The sequence below is a fragment of the Peromyscus californicus genome, unplaced genomic scaffold, assembly GCF_007827085.1.
Source record: "Peromyscus californicus insignis strain IS unplaced genomic scaffold, ASM782708v3 Scaffold_4__1_contigs__length_199733344, whole genome shotgun sequence".
Lineage (NCBI taxonomy): Eukaryota > Metazoa > Chordata > Mammalia > Rodentia > Cricetidae > Peromyscus > Peromyscus californicus.
In genome coordinates this window covers 46,430,741-46,443,711 of record NW_026294562.1, presented here as the reverse complement: position 1 = coordinate 46,443,711, position 12,971 = coordinate 46,430,741, and the positions used below count along the sequence as shown (strand labels likewise).

Sequence of the window (12,971 nt, the reverse complement as noted above, 5' to 3'; positions counted from 1 at the left end):
TAACAGTCTACAGATTTCTCTACTTCCACTCTCCTTGGGCAGTCATCATTGTTCAAGCCCTGGCCATGATGGACTCAAGCACCACAGGAAAGAGCATCTCAGGTTCTCCAATCAGTCAACGCTCAGGGCTTATCTGACTTTCTCATGCACTGGGCACCTGTTGGCTGAGTCTTTCCTGGGTGCCCTCCTGTGGCCACTTGTAGAACCTGCTGTCCCTGCAGGGTACCAGAGGAGTTAGTTCAACACTAAGTCTCCCAATAAAAAGTCAAATGATAACTGTCCCCCAAAAGACATCCACTTTTCCCCCTTTCCCACTCTTGGGCTCCCCTTCTTTTCTGCCTCAGTCCTTCCTCTTCATTAACTCCTGTCCTACATTCAGATCTTGGCTTAAATGTCAACTCCCACTTCTCAATCTGGACACCCTTACAGTTGAGTGTTCTTTCACGTATTGCAACCACCTGTTCAGTCATTCTTTGTCTAACTCTCCAACTGGGCCAATGGTTCTCAACCTTCCTAGGGCTGTGACTATTTAATACAGTTCCTCATGTGGTGACCCTCAGTCATAAAATTATTTTGTTGTTATTTCATAACTGTAATTTTTCTGCTGTTGTGAATTGTAATGTAAATATCTGAAGTACAGGATATCTGATATGTGACCCCTGATAAAGGATCGTTTGACCCCCGAAGGGGTCATGACCCACAGGTTGATAACCACAGAGCTAGGCTGTAGTCCACAAGAGCAACAGAAGACAGTTGATACACACCTGTAATCCCAGGGCTTGGGGTGGCAAAGTTAGAAAGACCATGAGTTCTGGGCTAGCTTGGGACCTAAAGCAAGACCCTGTCAACAAATAAAAAATTAAAAATACATTAACAGAGACTTGGTTTTCATGGTCTGGAGTGCAGCACCTGGCCCATGTTGGGGTGAATGCATAGTGGACGTGATGCTAGAGGTTCTAAGTCCCAACATAGTCAGTCAGCTGACTCTACCCTCTGCCAGAGGCAGGGGCCATGTAGGTTCCTCCATATCATCTAGTGCCTGGCCCAGGGATGAACCATCAGTGGAGGCTGAAAGAAAGATGGAATGCCTTCTAGAGTTTCCTGGACATAAAAAATAAATAAATAAATAAATAAATAAATAAATAAATAAATAAATATCCTGGACCTAATGAACAACAGAAGCAGGACCGGTTTACTGACATCACTGGGATTGCCAACAGATATCATTTTAAGGCCTATAGGCTGTTTTAGTTGCTTTTGGTAAGTTCTACAAATTCCTTCAGGAGTTTAGTCAAGAACCTTCAGTTGAGGGTCTGGAGAAATGGTTCAGTAGTGATGCACAATGGCTGCTCTTGAAGAAGACCCAGGTTTGATTCCCAACACCCACATGGAGGATCACAACTCCAGTTCTAATGGATCTGCCAGCACTATAAGCATGTGATGCAGACATTCATACATACAGGCAAAACACACATAAAACATGAATAAAAATATTCTTCTTTAAAAAGTACTTTTGATTGAAATAGACTGTTAGTAAAATGACAATTTGTCACTTAATTGAGCCACATATACATCAAAATTCATGATAGCAAGAAGCAGTCACCAATGGTGTAGGAAAAGCAGCAGTTTCTACAAATGCTAGAAGCTATTAAAGCCCTTGAAGTCAGGAAGCAGCTGAGAGGAGATGATCCCTTTTGGGGGACAAATGAACTTGGTGACCAGTCTGCCCTACTCAGAGTTTTGGACAAGGAAGAGAAACAAAAAACTCATCTCCATTGTAGGAAATACCACCAAAAAAAACAAGGCCAAGAAAAACAAAGATTCCAGAAAGGTCAGATGTTCTCACTGAACCATAGCCAACTGGGAATCAGAACCTGCTGAAATGGAGGTGGAGATGGCTGACTGCACAGTTGGGGGAGAAGACGAAGGCACTGGAGCAATGGTGGAAGGGATTCTGCCCAGCAGTCTGTAAAGCCCACGTAGAGTGCAGGACCGTTAAGCTGAGAAAAGATGGATTAGTGATGCATGCACCTGACTCCATAAGCAAACAGGAACACAGGATATCTCACGCCACTGAGAGTTCCAAGTGTGAAATATACAATAAAGGCATCTTCGAGAGAGTGCATGGAGATGATGCCTAAATTGTTATGTCAGTAAGAAGCCAAGAGCTGGGGGAGAAGTTCACATGGATCCGTATTGTGGGAAAGTCAGAGCACCCTGGACATTTTAAAGAGCACCTTTGAAAAAAACTTTTGAATGTTCAAATTGTCATGAATTTACTAGAAATAACACTCTCAAATGTCACCTCACTATATACCAAACTAGAGTAGGGGCAAGAAAAAAAAAGAAAGAATCTTTATAAATGCCAGATCTGTGACAGTGTGCTTAACAGTGAGGCCAGTCCAAAGACTACTTGGTAATATACATTAGAGATAAGCCCAACCGTTGTTCTCTATGGCTTGTAGTTTATGCAAGGAAATAAATTATGAGGTATCTTAGTGATGCTCACCATATTTGAGAGGGTCTAATAACGAACTAAAGATGTCCCTTTCAGTAGAAGCATGTGTGCAGACTGAACCATCAATGACTCTTACAGAGCAAGCTGGGAAAGTGCATATATTACTGTTGCATCAGGTCTGTGAGCCAAGAGGAAAGAGAGACCCTTAGTCATGCAGACATTGCTGAGGCTGCCATGGAAAATCAGGAAGATAGTGAATGTATACAGATCAAATCATGGGTGTATTCCCAAGCAGAGAATGACAGAACAGCTGTGCCAATTTCAGAATGAAGTAATAAATGTTCTTAAATTTACATGCAGGGTGAACTGATGGACCGTGTGACTCTCCTTAAGCTATCAGATGGGTGGAACAAAGTTAAACTATTTCCTGTTGCACTGAACTGTTTCATTTTTTTTTAAGATTTATTTATTTATTATGTATACAGTGTTCTACCTTTGTGTATGCTTGGATGCCTGAAGAGAGCACCAGATCTCATTACAGATCGTAGTAAGCCACCATGTGCTCACTGGGAATTGAATTCAGGATCTCTGGAAGAACAGCCAGTGCTCTTAACCGCTGAACAATTTCTCCAGCCTGCACTGAACTGTTTCTATGGAAACAAACCAATGTCTGTCCTTCTCAGTCAATGCCACAGAATGGGGATATTTGTCCTAAGTGGTAGCTTTGAGATGTATATTTCTAGTAAATTAAATAGATTATATTCTGATTATATAGTTGAATACAAATATATCTAGTTTCATCATTGTGCTAAGGGTCTCCCTTTTATTTTTCCCGAATCATGTCCTTTTTCAAATTCTTTGCATACTATAAAAATCATACGGAAAATTATTAGTGGCAAGCATGGCAGAAAATGCCTTTAATCCCAGCACTCAAGAGGCAGAAGCAGGTGAACATCTGTGAGTTCTAGGCCAGCCTAGTCTACACAGGGAGTTCCAGGAAGGCCAGGACTAATAGAGAGATCCTACCTCAAAACAGAAACAATAAAAAGCCTGAGAATACATAATATGTACTGTAATGCACGTAAGAGACGTAAGTGTGTGGGAAACACAAGGCTGCATGAAGAAATATGCAGTGCTACTGTGCAGTTAACTTTTGGGGTCTGGCTGGCTTGCTTTTGGACAATATTCTCATCTATCCAGTGGTTACTCTGCCATCTCTGCAACAGAAACAGAGAGGTGGTAGCAAAATTTCTAGAATGTTTAAAAAATAAAAACAAACAACCAAAAAATCCTGCCCACGTACCTTTTCTAAACCAACTAAACCTTTGTAAAGCATTTCTGGTTTTTTCAAAGTTTTTGTTTTTAGGAACAATGTAAACTGCTTTGGTAATTGCTGTTTTTGCTTTAAACAACAACTACCAATTCTTTTCCATTTAAATTATGTTGAAATTTTTTCACTTAACGGCAACTGAGGGGCCATTTGTAATTGGAAATTGGCATATGTGATAAACTTTATTTTGAAGAGATGTTGCCCTAGTATTTTATCACAGATTTAAAAAAATACACAAGTATCATTTTTAAATGAACATATTTAAAATAAAGCCCAGAGGAATAGATGTATATAAATATATCAGGCTTTGTTTTGAATTGAATCTTTTTCTCCAGCTGTGTTTGTTTCTTTGTGTGCTGTGAGACAGGCTCTTACCATGTAGCATTGGCTGGTCTTATGTAGATGGGGCTGCCTCTGCCTCCTGAGTGTTGGGATTAAAAGTGAGCGCCACCATGCCTGGCCCCATCTTTAATGTAAAAATTTTGTGCTATAATTTTTAAAGCGATACAAACAAGAATGATAAATTGTGGACTTAAAGTATATATGTAGAGTGCTGGAGATGACTCAGAGGTTAAGAGCACTGGCTGCTCTTCCAGAGGACCCTGATTTGATTCCCAGCACCCACATGGCAGCTCACAACTATTTGTAACTCTGGTTCCAGGGGATCTGATGCCCAGTTCTGATCCCTGTGGGTGCCAGACATGTACAAGTACACAGACATACATATAAGCAAACTTTCATACACATAAAAATACTTTTTAAGTATATGCATGAATATTTGTAATCAATATGACTTATAAAATAAAATATAGTAACTACATTTTTAAAAGTCAGAATTAGTTGTTGTTGCTTGAGACAGAATTTCACTATGTATTCCAGGCTAGCATCAAACTTGAGATTCTCCTGCCTCAGCCTCTGGAGTGCTAGGATTAACGTTGTACACCACCATATCTGACTCAAAAGCAGGATATTTTGACAAATGACCAGGTTTCCATAAGGCTTAGCTGGTGTCTTAGTTTGGGTTTTATTGCTGTGAAGAGACACCATGACCATGGCAATGCTTATAAAAGAAAACATTTAATTGGGGCTGGCTTACAGTGTAGCTGAAAGTTTTCCTGTGTCCCGCCTGGTCCACAGCTGATCAGACCCAAATAAACACACAGAGACTTATATTATTTTTAAACTATGGCCACGGCAGGCTTTTCACTAGCTAGCTCTTACATCTTAAATTAACCCATTTCTATAAATCTATACTTTGCCACGTGGCTTGTGGCTTACTGGTACTTTACATCTTGCTTCTCATGGTGGCAACTGGAAGTGTCTCCTCTGCTCTCTTTTCTTCTCTCCTATCTTCTTTCCAGTTAGAATGTCCCACCTAACCTTATTCTGCCTCACTATTGGCCAATCAGCTTTATTTATCAAGCAATCAGAGCAACACATATTCACAGCATACAGAAAAACATCCCCATCATTACAGTTCAGAGGTTTAGCCCATTATCTTCATGTGACGTGCAGACAGACATGGTGCTGGAGAAGGAGCTGAAGAGTTCTCTATCTGGATCCACAGGCAGCAGGAAGTGAAAGTGATACACTAGCCAGCCTTGAGCTTCTAATACCTCAAATCCCACCCCCTAGTGGCACACTTTCTCCAATAAAGCCACACCTACTCCAACAAGGCCACACCTCCAAATAGTGCCCCTCCCCATGGGGGCCATTTTTATTCAAACCGCCACAGCTGAGGTTGGCCTTGCTTTTCAACTCCACCAGAAGCTAGACTTGATTTAACCAATTGGCCTATTCTTTCCTCCAGTTGGCTCAGGGGTGAGACCCTGAGCTAAGATAGCCCATTCAGAATGTGCATGGGGAAAGGCCAAGGTGGACAAGTCCTCACCTGAACAGCCTTCATACAAAGACAATGTCTGAACTTCTGCTGCTCTGTGGGGATCGTGAAGCAAGTTATGAGTGCAACAAGTGTGAGAGTCAGGAAGGTGAGCACCCAGGAAAGGCTGACTATCCATGCCTGTAGGCTTTCCAGTTTTATTAACTAATTCATTTATTTCTTATTTGTCTTACTTATTTATAGTTTCATTTATGTTTTATCCAGTTCGTATCAAATATTCTATTTATTGTAACTAACAAAATCTGAACTAATTCAAAACCTTGACCTTGTGTTCCTAACTGGCTATACCCACAAGAATCTTGTTCATGGAAGGCACTGAATGCTTTGAATGGCTGCCATATGATGGGCTGCTGGGGAAACGGAGAGGGGGTGGTGCTGAATGGGGAGGAGCTGGAGCTTTCATTTGAACTCATTTTCTTAAAAACATAATTTTTTCTCGATGGAAATGCACCCCAAATGCAAAAGTATCTCCCCAGCACATTTTAGAGCAGGTCTGTGGCTTGGGGTGTTATCAACTATCCTTAGGTCACATGTCACTTCCCAATAACTCCTAAAGATTTCTGCTTCCATCAAGGACTTTCACTCTCAAGAAACTATGGCTTTCACTCAAGGAAGAAGCAGAAAGGAATGATTCCTCCTTTGGCTGCCTTTTATAACCCCAGACAAAATAATTCCCATTCCTGATAAACTGCAACTTTTTTTAAGAGTATCTCATGTAGCACAGGCTGGCTCAAACTCACTATATAGCTGAGGATGACCCAGAACTTTTGATTCTTTTGTCTCTACCTCACGCAGGTTTATGTGATACTGGGAATCGAACCCAGAGCCTTGTGTGTAGCACCGTACCTACTGAGTTACTTTTACCCCAGCCTTACTTTTACATTTCTTATACTTCAACTGAGTCTTATTTCTCAGACATTTAAGATGCCTTCAACCTTTTACCTGGCTCGATGGAGGCCAAGGTTTTATCCTCCTCTTGGGGACAATTCTGCTGAGCAACAGTTATTGGCACTGACTTTAACTTTTGGTTATTATATGACATCTTTCAAAGCATAACAAGGCTGTATGGCTCATGCTCTGGCTATTAGATTAAAGCCCCATATTGCTGGAGGGCTGCACTCCTAAAAATAGAGACATAATAAGCTTGACTAGATAGAAGGAAAATAGAATCCTCAATCTTGAGCAGAGAATTATTTTCCTGGTTCAACAAAAGCACATTTTCCACAAGTAGTTCATCACTGTGACAACATATCTTAGAAGAAGGGTCTTATGGCTTCAGTTTTCTGGTGTTTTGGGCCCTTGGTTTCAGAGTTTGTAGTTTGTGGTCTGCTGTGGGATGTCTTTCTGTATGCTGTGACTATGTGTTGCTTCCATTGGTTGATAAATAAAGCTGCTTTGGCCTATGGCAAGGCAGGATAGAGCCAGATAGGAAATCCAAGCAGAGATACAGGAAAAGAAGGGCAGAGTCTGGGAGATGCCAGGCAGCTGCCCAAGGAACAGCTGCCAGCAGACCTGTAAAAGTCACCGCCACATGGCAATACATAGATTAATAGAAATGGATTAATTTAATTGTAAGAGCTAGCTAGTAATAAGCCTGAGTCATCCGTCAAGCATTTATAAGTAATATTAAGCCTCTGAATCATTATTTGGAAGTGGCTACGGGATGGGGCAGGACAGATAAAAGTCTCCTCTACAGTGGTCACAGTGCCGTTGTTGCTTTGCCTGTGGTGAAACAGACCTGTGGAGAAGAAACCTACTCACCTCATGTGGAAACAATGTGAGAGGCAGAGCACTGGACAGGCACTGGAGACAGGGACCCATGCAGTCAATCCAGACATGGACCAGCCATTGGCATCACTGTCCTCATGACACAGTCACTTCCCAGAGTCCCATTTCCCACCACTGCATTGGGAATGAGACGGGGGCACTTTCCCAATCTAAGCAAGGGCATACATGCTTTACCACCTTCTCAAGTTCATTTTCAGGGCCTATGCAGTATAAATCTTCTAACTGCTGGTACGGGGCTTCTAAAATGTACTTTTACACACCTCAACTTACATTCTTGAGTGTTATAATGGGAAGGAGGTAAACATAAACATTATATTACTTTGCCTCCTTAAATTTTATTTTCTTTCCATAGAACTTGTCACTTATTCAATGAAGAAAAGGAAATTTAGTCTTAAAATATTTCCCTATAGATAACTTTTCACAGAGGGCCAAGTAGTAAGTTGACATCAGGAAAGTCTGAGACACCAGCATCATGAATCTCCTGCCAGGATGCTTGCAGGACACAGTATCACTTCTGTGACACATTTCTTATTTTTAGATCTATTTGTTTTGTGTGTCTGTGTGGTAAGCTGCCCAGCATGCCAAACACATAACCTAAAGAAGCCCCATGGAGGGGCTAGAAAGATGGCAGCCCAGTGGTTAGCAGCCCACTTGCTGTTCTTAGAGTTCCCAGAACCCTCAAGGTAGGTCACAAGTGTAAGTCCGCTTAGAAGTGGTCCTGCACTCTCTTCTGGCCTCTGCATGCACCAGGCACGCTTGTGTGGTGCACATACATTGATGCAAGCAAACACATATACACATAAAAGCAATACATTTTAAAGAAAGAAGCCATGCGGAGACAAATGTGGATAAGCCAAATTCTACTCCACAACAAGCCTTCAACATTTTCCCAGCCTGTCAATAACAAATAAGAGATTGAAGAACTAGTTCATATTTAGATGACAATTAAGTGAGACAGGGGGATGTAAATATTAGACTGAAAAAAATACCCATAAGGGATGTTGCGGGATGAGCAGGATGAGCAGGATGAGCGGTAAAACTTGAGTATTAACTGTAGATCATTTATATGTTAATGTCTGATTCTACTGTGCTGCAGTGTCTAAAGGAGAGACCCATTCCCTCAGGTTGTACACACACACATACACACACACACACACACACACCCCAAATAAATCTAAAATTAATAATGTCCTTATTCTTACAAATAAACACCATACAGACATGAAGAGACACAATGAAAAAAACTAGTTCTGACTAGTTTTTGTTTGTTTGTTTGTTTGTTTGTTTTGTTTTGTTTTTGTCAACAACTTGATCCAAGCTAGGGTCATCTGGGAAGAGGGATCCTCAACTGAGAAAATGCCACCCTCAGATTAGACTGTAGGAAAGCTTGTGGGGCATTTTTTTTTTTTTTTTGGATTAACGATCGATATGGACCACCGTAGGTACTGGCTGGTTTAAGAAAGCAGGCTGAACAAGTCATGGAGAGCAAGCCAGTGAGCAGCACTCCCCTGCTCCCACCTCCAGGTTCCTGCCTTGAGTGGCTGTGTTAACTTTCCTTCATGGTAGACTGCAGTCAGGATATGAAAGCTGAAATCAACCCTTTCCTCCCGAAATTGCTTGTGGTTAAATGTTTTATTACAGCAATAGAAAGCCAAGAAGGACATCAGCCTTAGTTCAGAAAAGCATATGTATGTGAAAACACAAAAGCAGACTTCTAAATCCCTGAAGCTGTCAGCCATGTGATTCCTACTTCTTCATCCAATCTAGTCAATTTTCTATAAGCTGTCTATGTAACTATATATAACGTCATTTCAAAATGTAACGTGCAAAAGATACTACTGGTAACAAATTTAAAAATTAACTACATATATTTCAAAATGAATGTATCAATCTAAACCAGCCTATTCTTCAGGTGTTCTTAGGCAAGTTACAAATAAAGGTTAGGACAGCGACAGAGATGGGGCCGGTGGATTCAAAAGCCTGTCTATGTTTCTGGTAACATTTTTTTTATTTGAATAAAACATTTTAGCTTTCCTTAAACTTGGCGTGGAGTACTTACTTAAAATCATAAACCTTACATTCCAAAATATTTTTTATGTTTACTAATTTGTTTGAGGGAAAGGGAGTGCATGTATGGACAACTTTCAGGAATCAGTTCTCTCCTTTCACCTGGGTCCAGGTATCAACCACAGGTCGTCAGGCATGGTGACAAGCACCTTTACTCACTGGTCCATTGTATCACCCTATAAATTTCATATTCTTCCCAAGTGAGGCCCAAGACTAGTTAGCAAACAGGGCTAATTTCTCTTAGCCTGGAGAACTTGCTTGTGTGTAAACTTTTTCCAAAATGCTTAGTTCCCTATATTCTTAGGAAATCTGGTTTTTTATCCCTGGGATCTTAAATACGCAAGCTCCTGTTTCTGTCACATCAAGTGAATTTGTCCTTTAGCTTCACAATGGCTTCAGCAAATCTTTGCCCACTGTCAGCCCCCCCTCTCTCCAACATCTCTTTGATCAAGATTTCCTACCCACTCTGGAATAATCCAGAGGTAATTAGAATTTCTTACCTGTTCTGCCCAAAAGGAGACAATTTATCACAAACTGTCAGGGATCCCAATTTTAAATTACCAAGAGCCCAATAAGAGAGTTAAGGAATCTTCTTTCCAATTAAAGTGATTGATTTCTTAGCAACTGAGTAGCACGGCACTTTTTAATTATGTTCATTCCAATCCAATGTGAGAAACTTCATTTTATTCTCCTTCCCAGGAACAAGATACAGCAAACATTAATCCCAGTGGTATGGGGCCAGACCCTGCAGCGCCTGTGGCAGAAGTGACCATGTCATCTGTCAATGGTGCTTGTCTGTTCTTAACGGTCTTAGTGGCGATTTCAGCACTAAAGAAAGAAGAAAAATCACTCGCTCACATAGGTCACCCAAGAGCATGCCAAGCCTTCCAGCCCCAGGAGCCACAGCCATGACAACATGCTAGGTACGTCTCCCAGTAGACAGGAATCTAGCAGGGGAATGAGGGGTTAGAAACAGATCTTGATTCTTTCTTGTGCAGAGAACAGAACCACGGTATTGGAGACATAGCAGTGTGTAGAGTAAGTTTGGGGTCACTACCATTCCAACTGAAGTAGCTGGATCAGATGTAATGTGACACTTTCCAAGAGGGTGTGCTCAAAGAGCAGGCACACAGAGGACAATGTGCACTTGGTTTTTATTTTTTCTAAAGATTTACTTATTTTTATGTGCATTGGTGATTTGCCTGCATGTATGTCTGTGTGAGGATGCCAGATCATCTGGAACTGGAGTTACAGACAATTGTGAGCTGCCATGTGGGTGCTGGGAGTTGAACTCGGGTCCTCTGGAAGAGCAGCCAGGGCTCTTAATGGCTGAACCATTTCTCCAGCCCCAGTTTTTATTTTAACTCAGGCAGTGACTGTGTCTTTTCCTGATTGACTGGGGTTGAACCTTATTCAATCTTATTCAGTTGGCCAGTCTATAAAGAATTGGTGTACAGGAAGTGAAGGAGGAAGGGGCCAGCCACTTTAAGCTGAGAGCGTACCTGGGCTTTTGTGTAAACAAAGGTTTTGCTGGGTTGTAGTGGGGGATTAAAACATTTGCATAAAAGTCTTACGAGGTGAAGGACACGAAAAGATTTTAATTCCTTGCCATCACCACAGGTTTTATAGTATTTGATAGAAAACTCATTTTACTTTGCTTCAACAGAAGACACGAAGGTCTTTCCCCACTGGGATGATATCAGGACACGTTACGTGTCATAAAGAACTCTGAAAGAGTGCTGGAGAGATGGCTCCATGGTTAGGAGCACTGGCTGCTCTTCCAGAGGACCCAGGTTCAATTCCCTCATGGCAGCTCAAAACGGTAACTCCAGTTCCAGGAGATCCGACACCCTCACACAGACATACATGCAGGCAAAACACTGATGCCCATAAACTGAAAATAAATTGGTTTTAAAGAACTGTGAAAGAGAAAAATAAACTTCAGAAGCAGTTTAGAAAATGCCAAAGAACATGGGTCAGTCCTTCACCCAGCCTCCTGGGGAGCCCAAAGTTTCCCCTATTGCCTTGTTCCTAACCTTCAGTGACAGGCCAGCAGGTTCCCATCCCAAAGTCTCCAGAGTTGATGCATCCCCAGCATCCCCTCCCACCACCCTCCATGTGATCAGCACACTGGCATCACCTCATCTCTCGTGGCATACAAAGGTCACATTTTATGCTCTGGTTATTTTCTAAGATCTGTGCTCCAAAGTCTACCAGGGCCAGACAACTGGCTCCCTCCAAAAGCTTTCAAATGGTAAAGCTAATTCTAGAAACCTCTTGGGGTTTTAAACTTCCCCATTCGACTATAGGATCCTAGTCAAACTGTTAGTAGAAATTGCATTGTACCCTAAGCTTTTGATATTTTATAAAATCCATGTGCTGAGATTGCATTCCGCCTTTACTGCCCCAAGCTGTTCGCAATACTAAGAAAACAGCGCACTATGCTCTGCGTTCATTAGGCAGTCTAAACATCTACATACAAGACAGACAAGCAGCCACCTCAGCATCACAAAGGGGTAAGAAATGGGTCTACAGATAAAATGGTCATCTCCATGACAACAAAGAAAATAACAGAAAAAAGTAGAGGCAGCAGATGTTGTGCAGAAAGACTGGTCTTACTTACTGAGTTGGGCAGGAACTCAAAGCTTAGCATGGCATGGGCAAACATGTAACAGAAACACTCTAAGAACCATTAGCCCAGCAGACAGGAAGCCAGGCAGAGGTTAGGAAGCTCTGACTGCTACACTACAAAGCCTTGATCATTCAGGCAGCCAAACACAGAGCAGAAAGTCAGTCCAAGTGGCTGTGCTGAGAGGGGTGGATGGGGCAGAGACAGGTGCTGAAATAATCTAAGGGGTGTCACAGCAGGGCTGGCTGTGACATGAAGGATTGAGACAATGAGGGCTGACAACAAAAAGGGGGGTTAGTTCTGAGCACTACTGCCGTTTGTGGATCCTTAGTTGATTCCACAGGCTGGCTCTTGGCATTTGCAGAACACTGTGATGGTTTGTCACACCCCAAAACAAGACCTGTTTTCAAGCATTTCAAATTACAGGCATCCTGCAATACCGGGTATTGTTTCCATCCTTCTACAAATGAGAAGGTGAAACCCGACCAGGAGAACCAATCAATCAGTGTCTTCTCCTTGTGCAATCAAATAAACAAGGAAGAGCTCAAAACCATTCTGCCGGTGTTTTTCTGGACTAACAGGGACAGAGTTCACAAAAGTGCATACTGGGAGCTGTGCTGGAAGGGACTCTGCTGATTGTGTCTGTTCCAAAAGGAAAAGGTAAGCAACCACACTGAGTTGCATGAGAGCTAGCCTGACCCCGTTGTCTGGACTAAACTGCTCTATCACAGGCTACTTTAGACCCTGGGCTTCCTGTCAGAATGTCTAAAAGGCAAACAGAAGAATTCACAGGCAATGG

At 41.9% G+C, this 12,971-nt stretch overlaps 1 pseudogene; it reads left to right on the top strand.

Annotated features, from left to right (window-relative positions):
• Positions 1-1,158: 1,158 nt before the first annotated feature.
• On the top strand, positions 1,159-2,667 carry LOC128123747 (zinc finger protein 131-like; annotated as a pseudogene).
• The last annotated feature ends 10,304 nt before the right edge of the window (positions 2,668-12,971 follow it).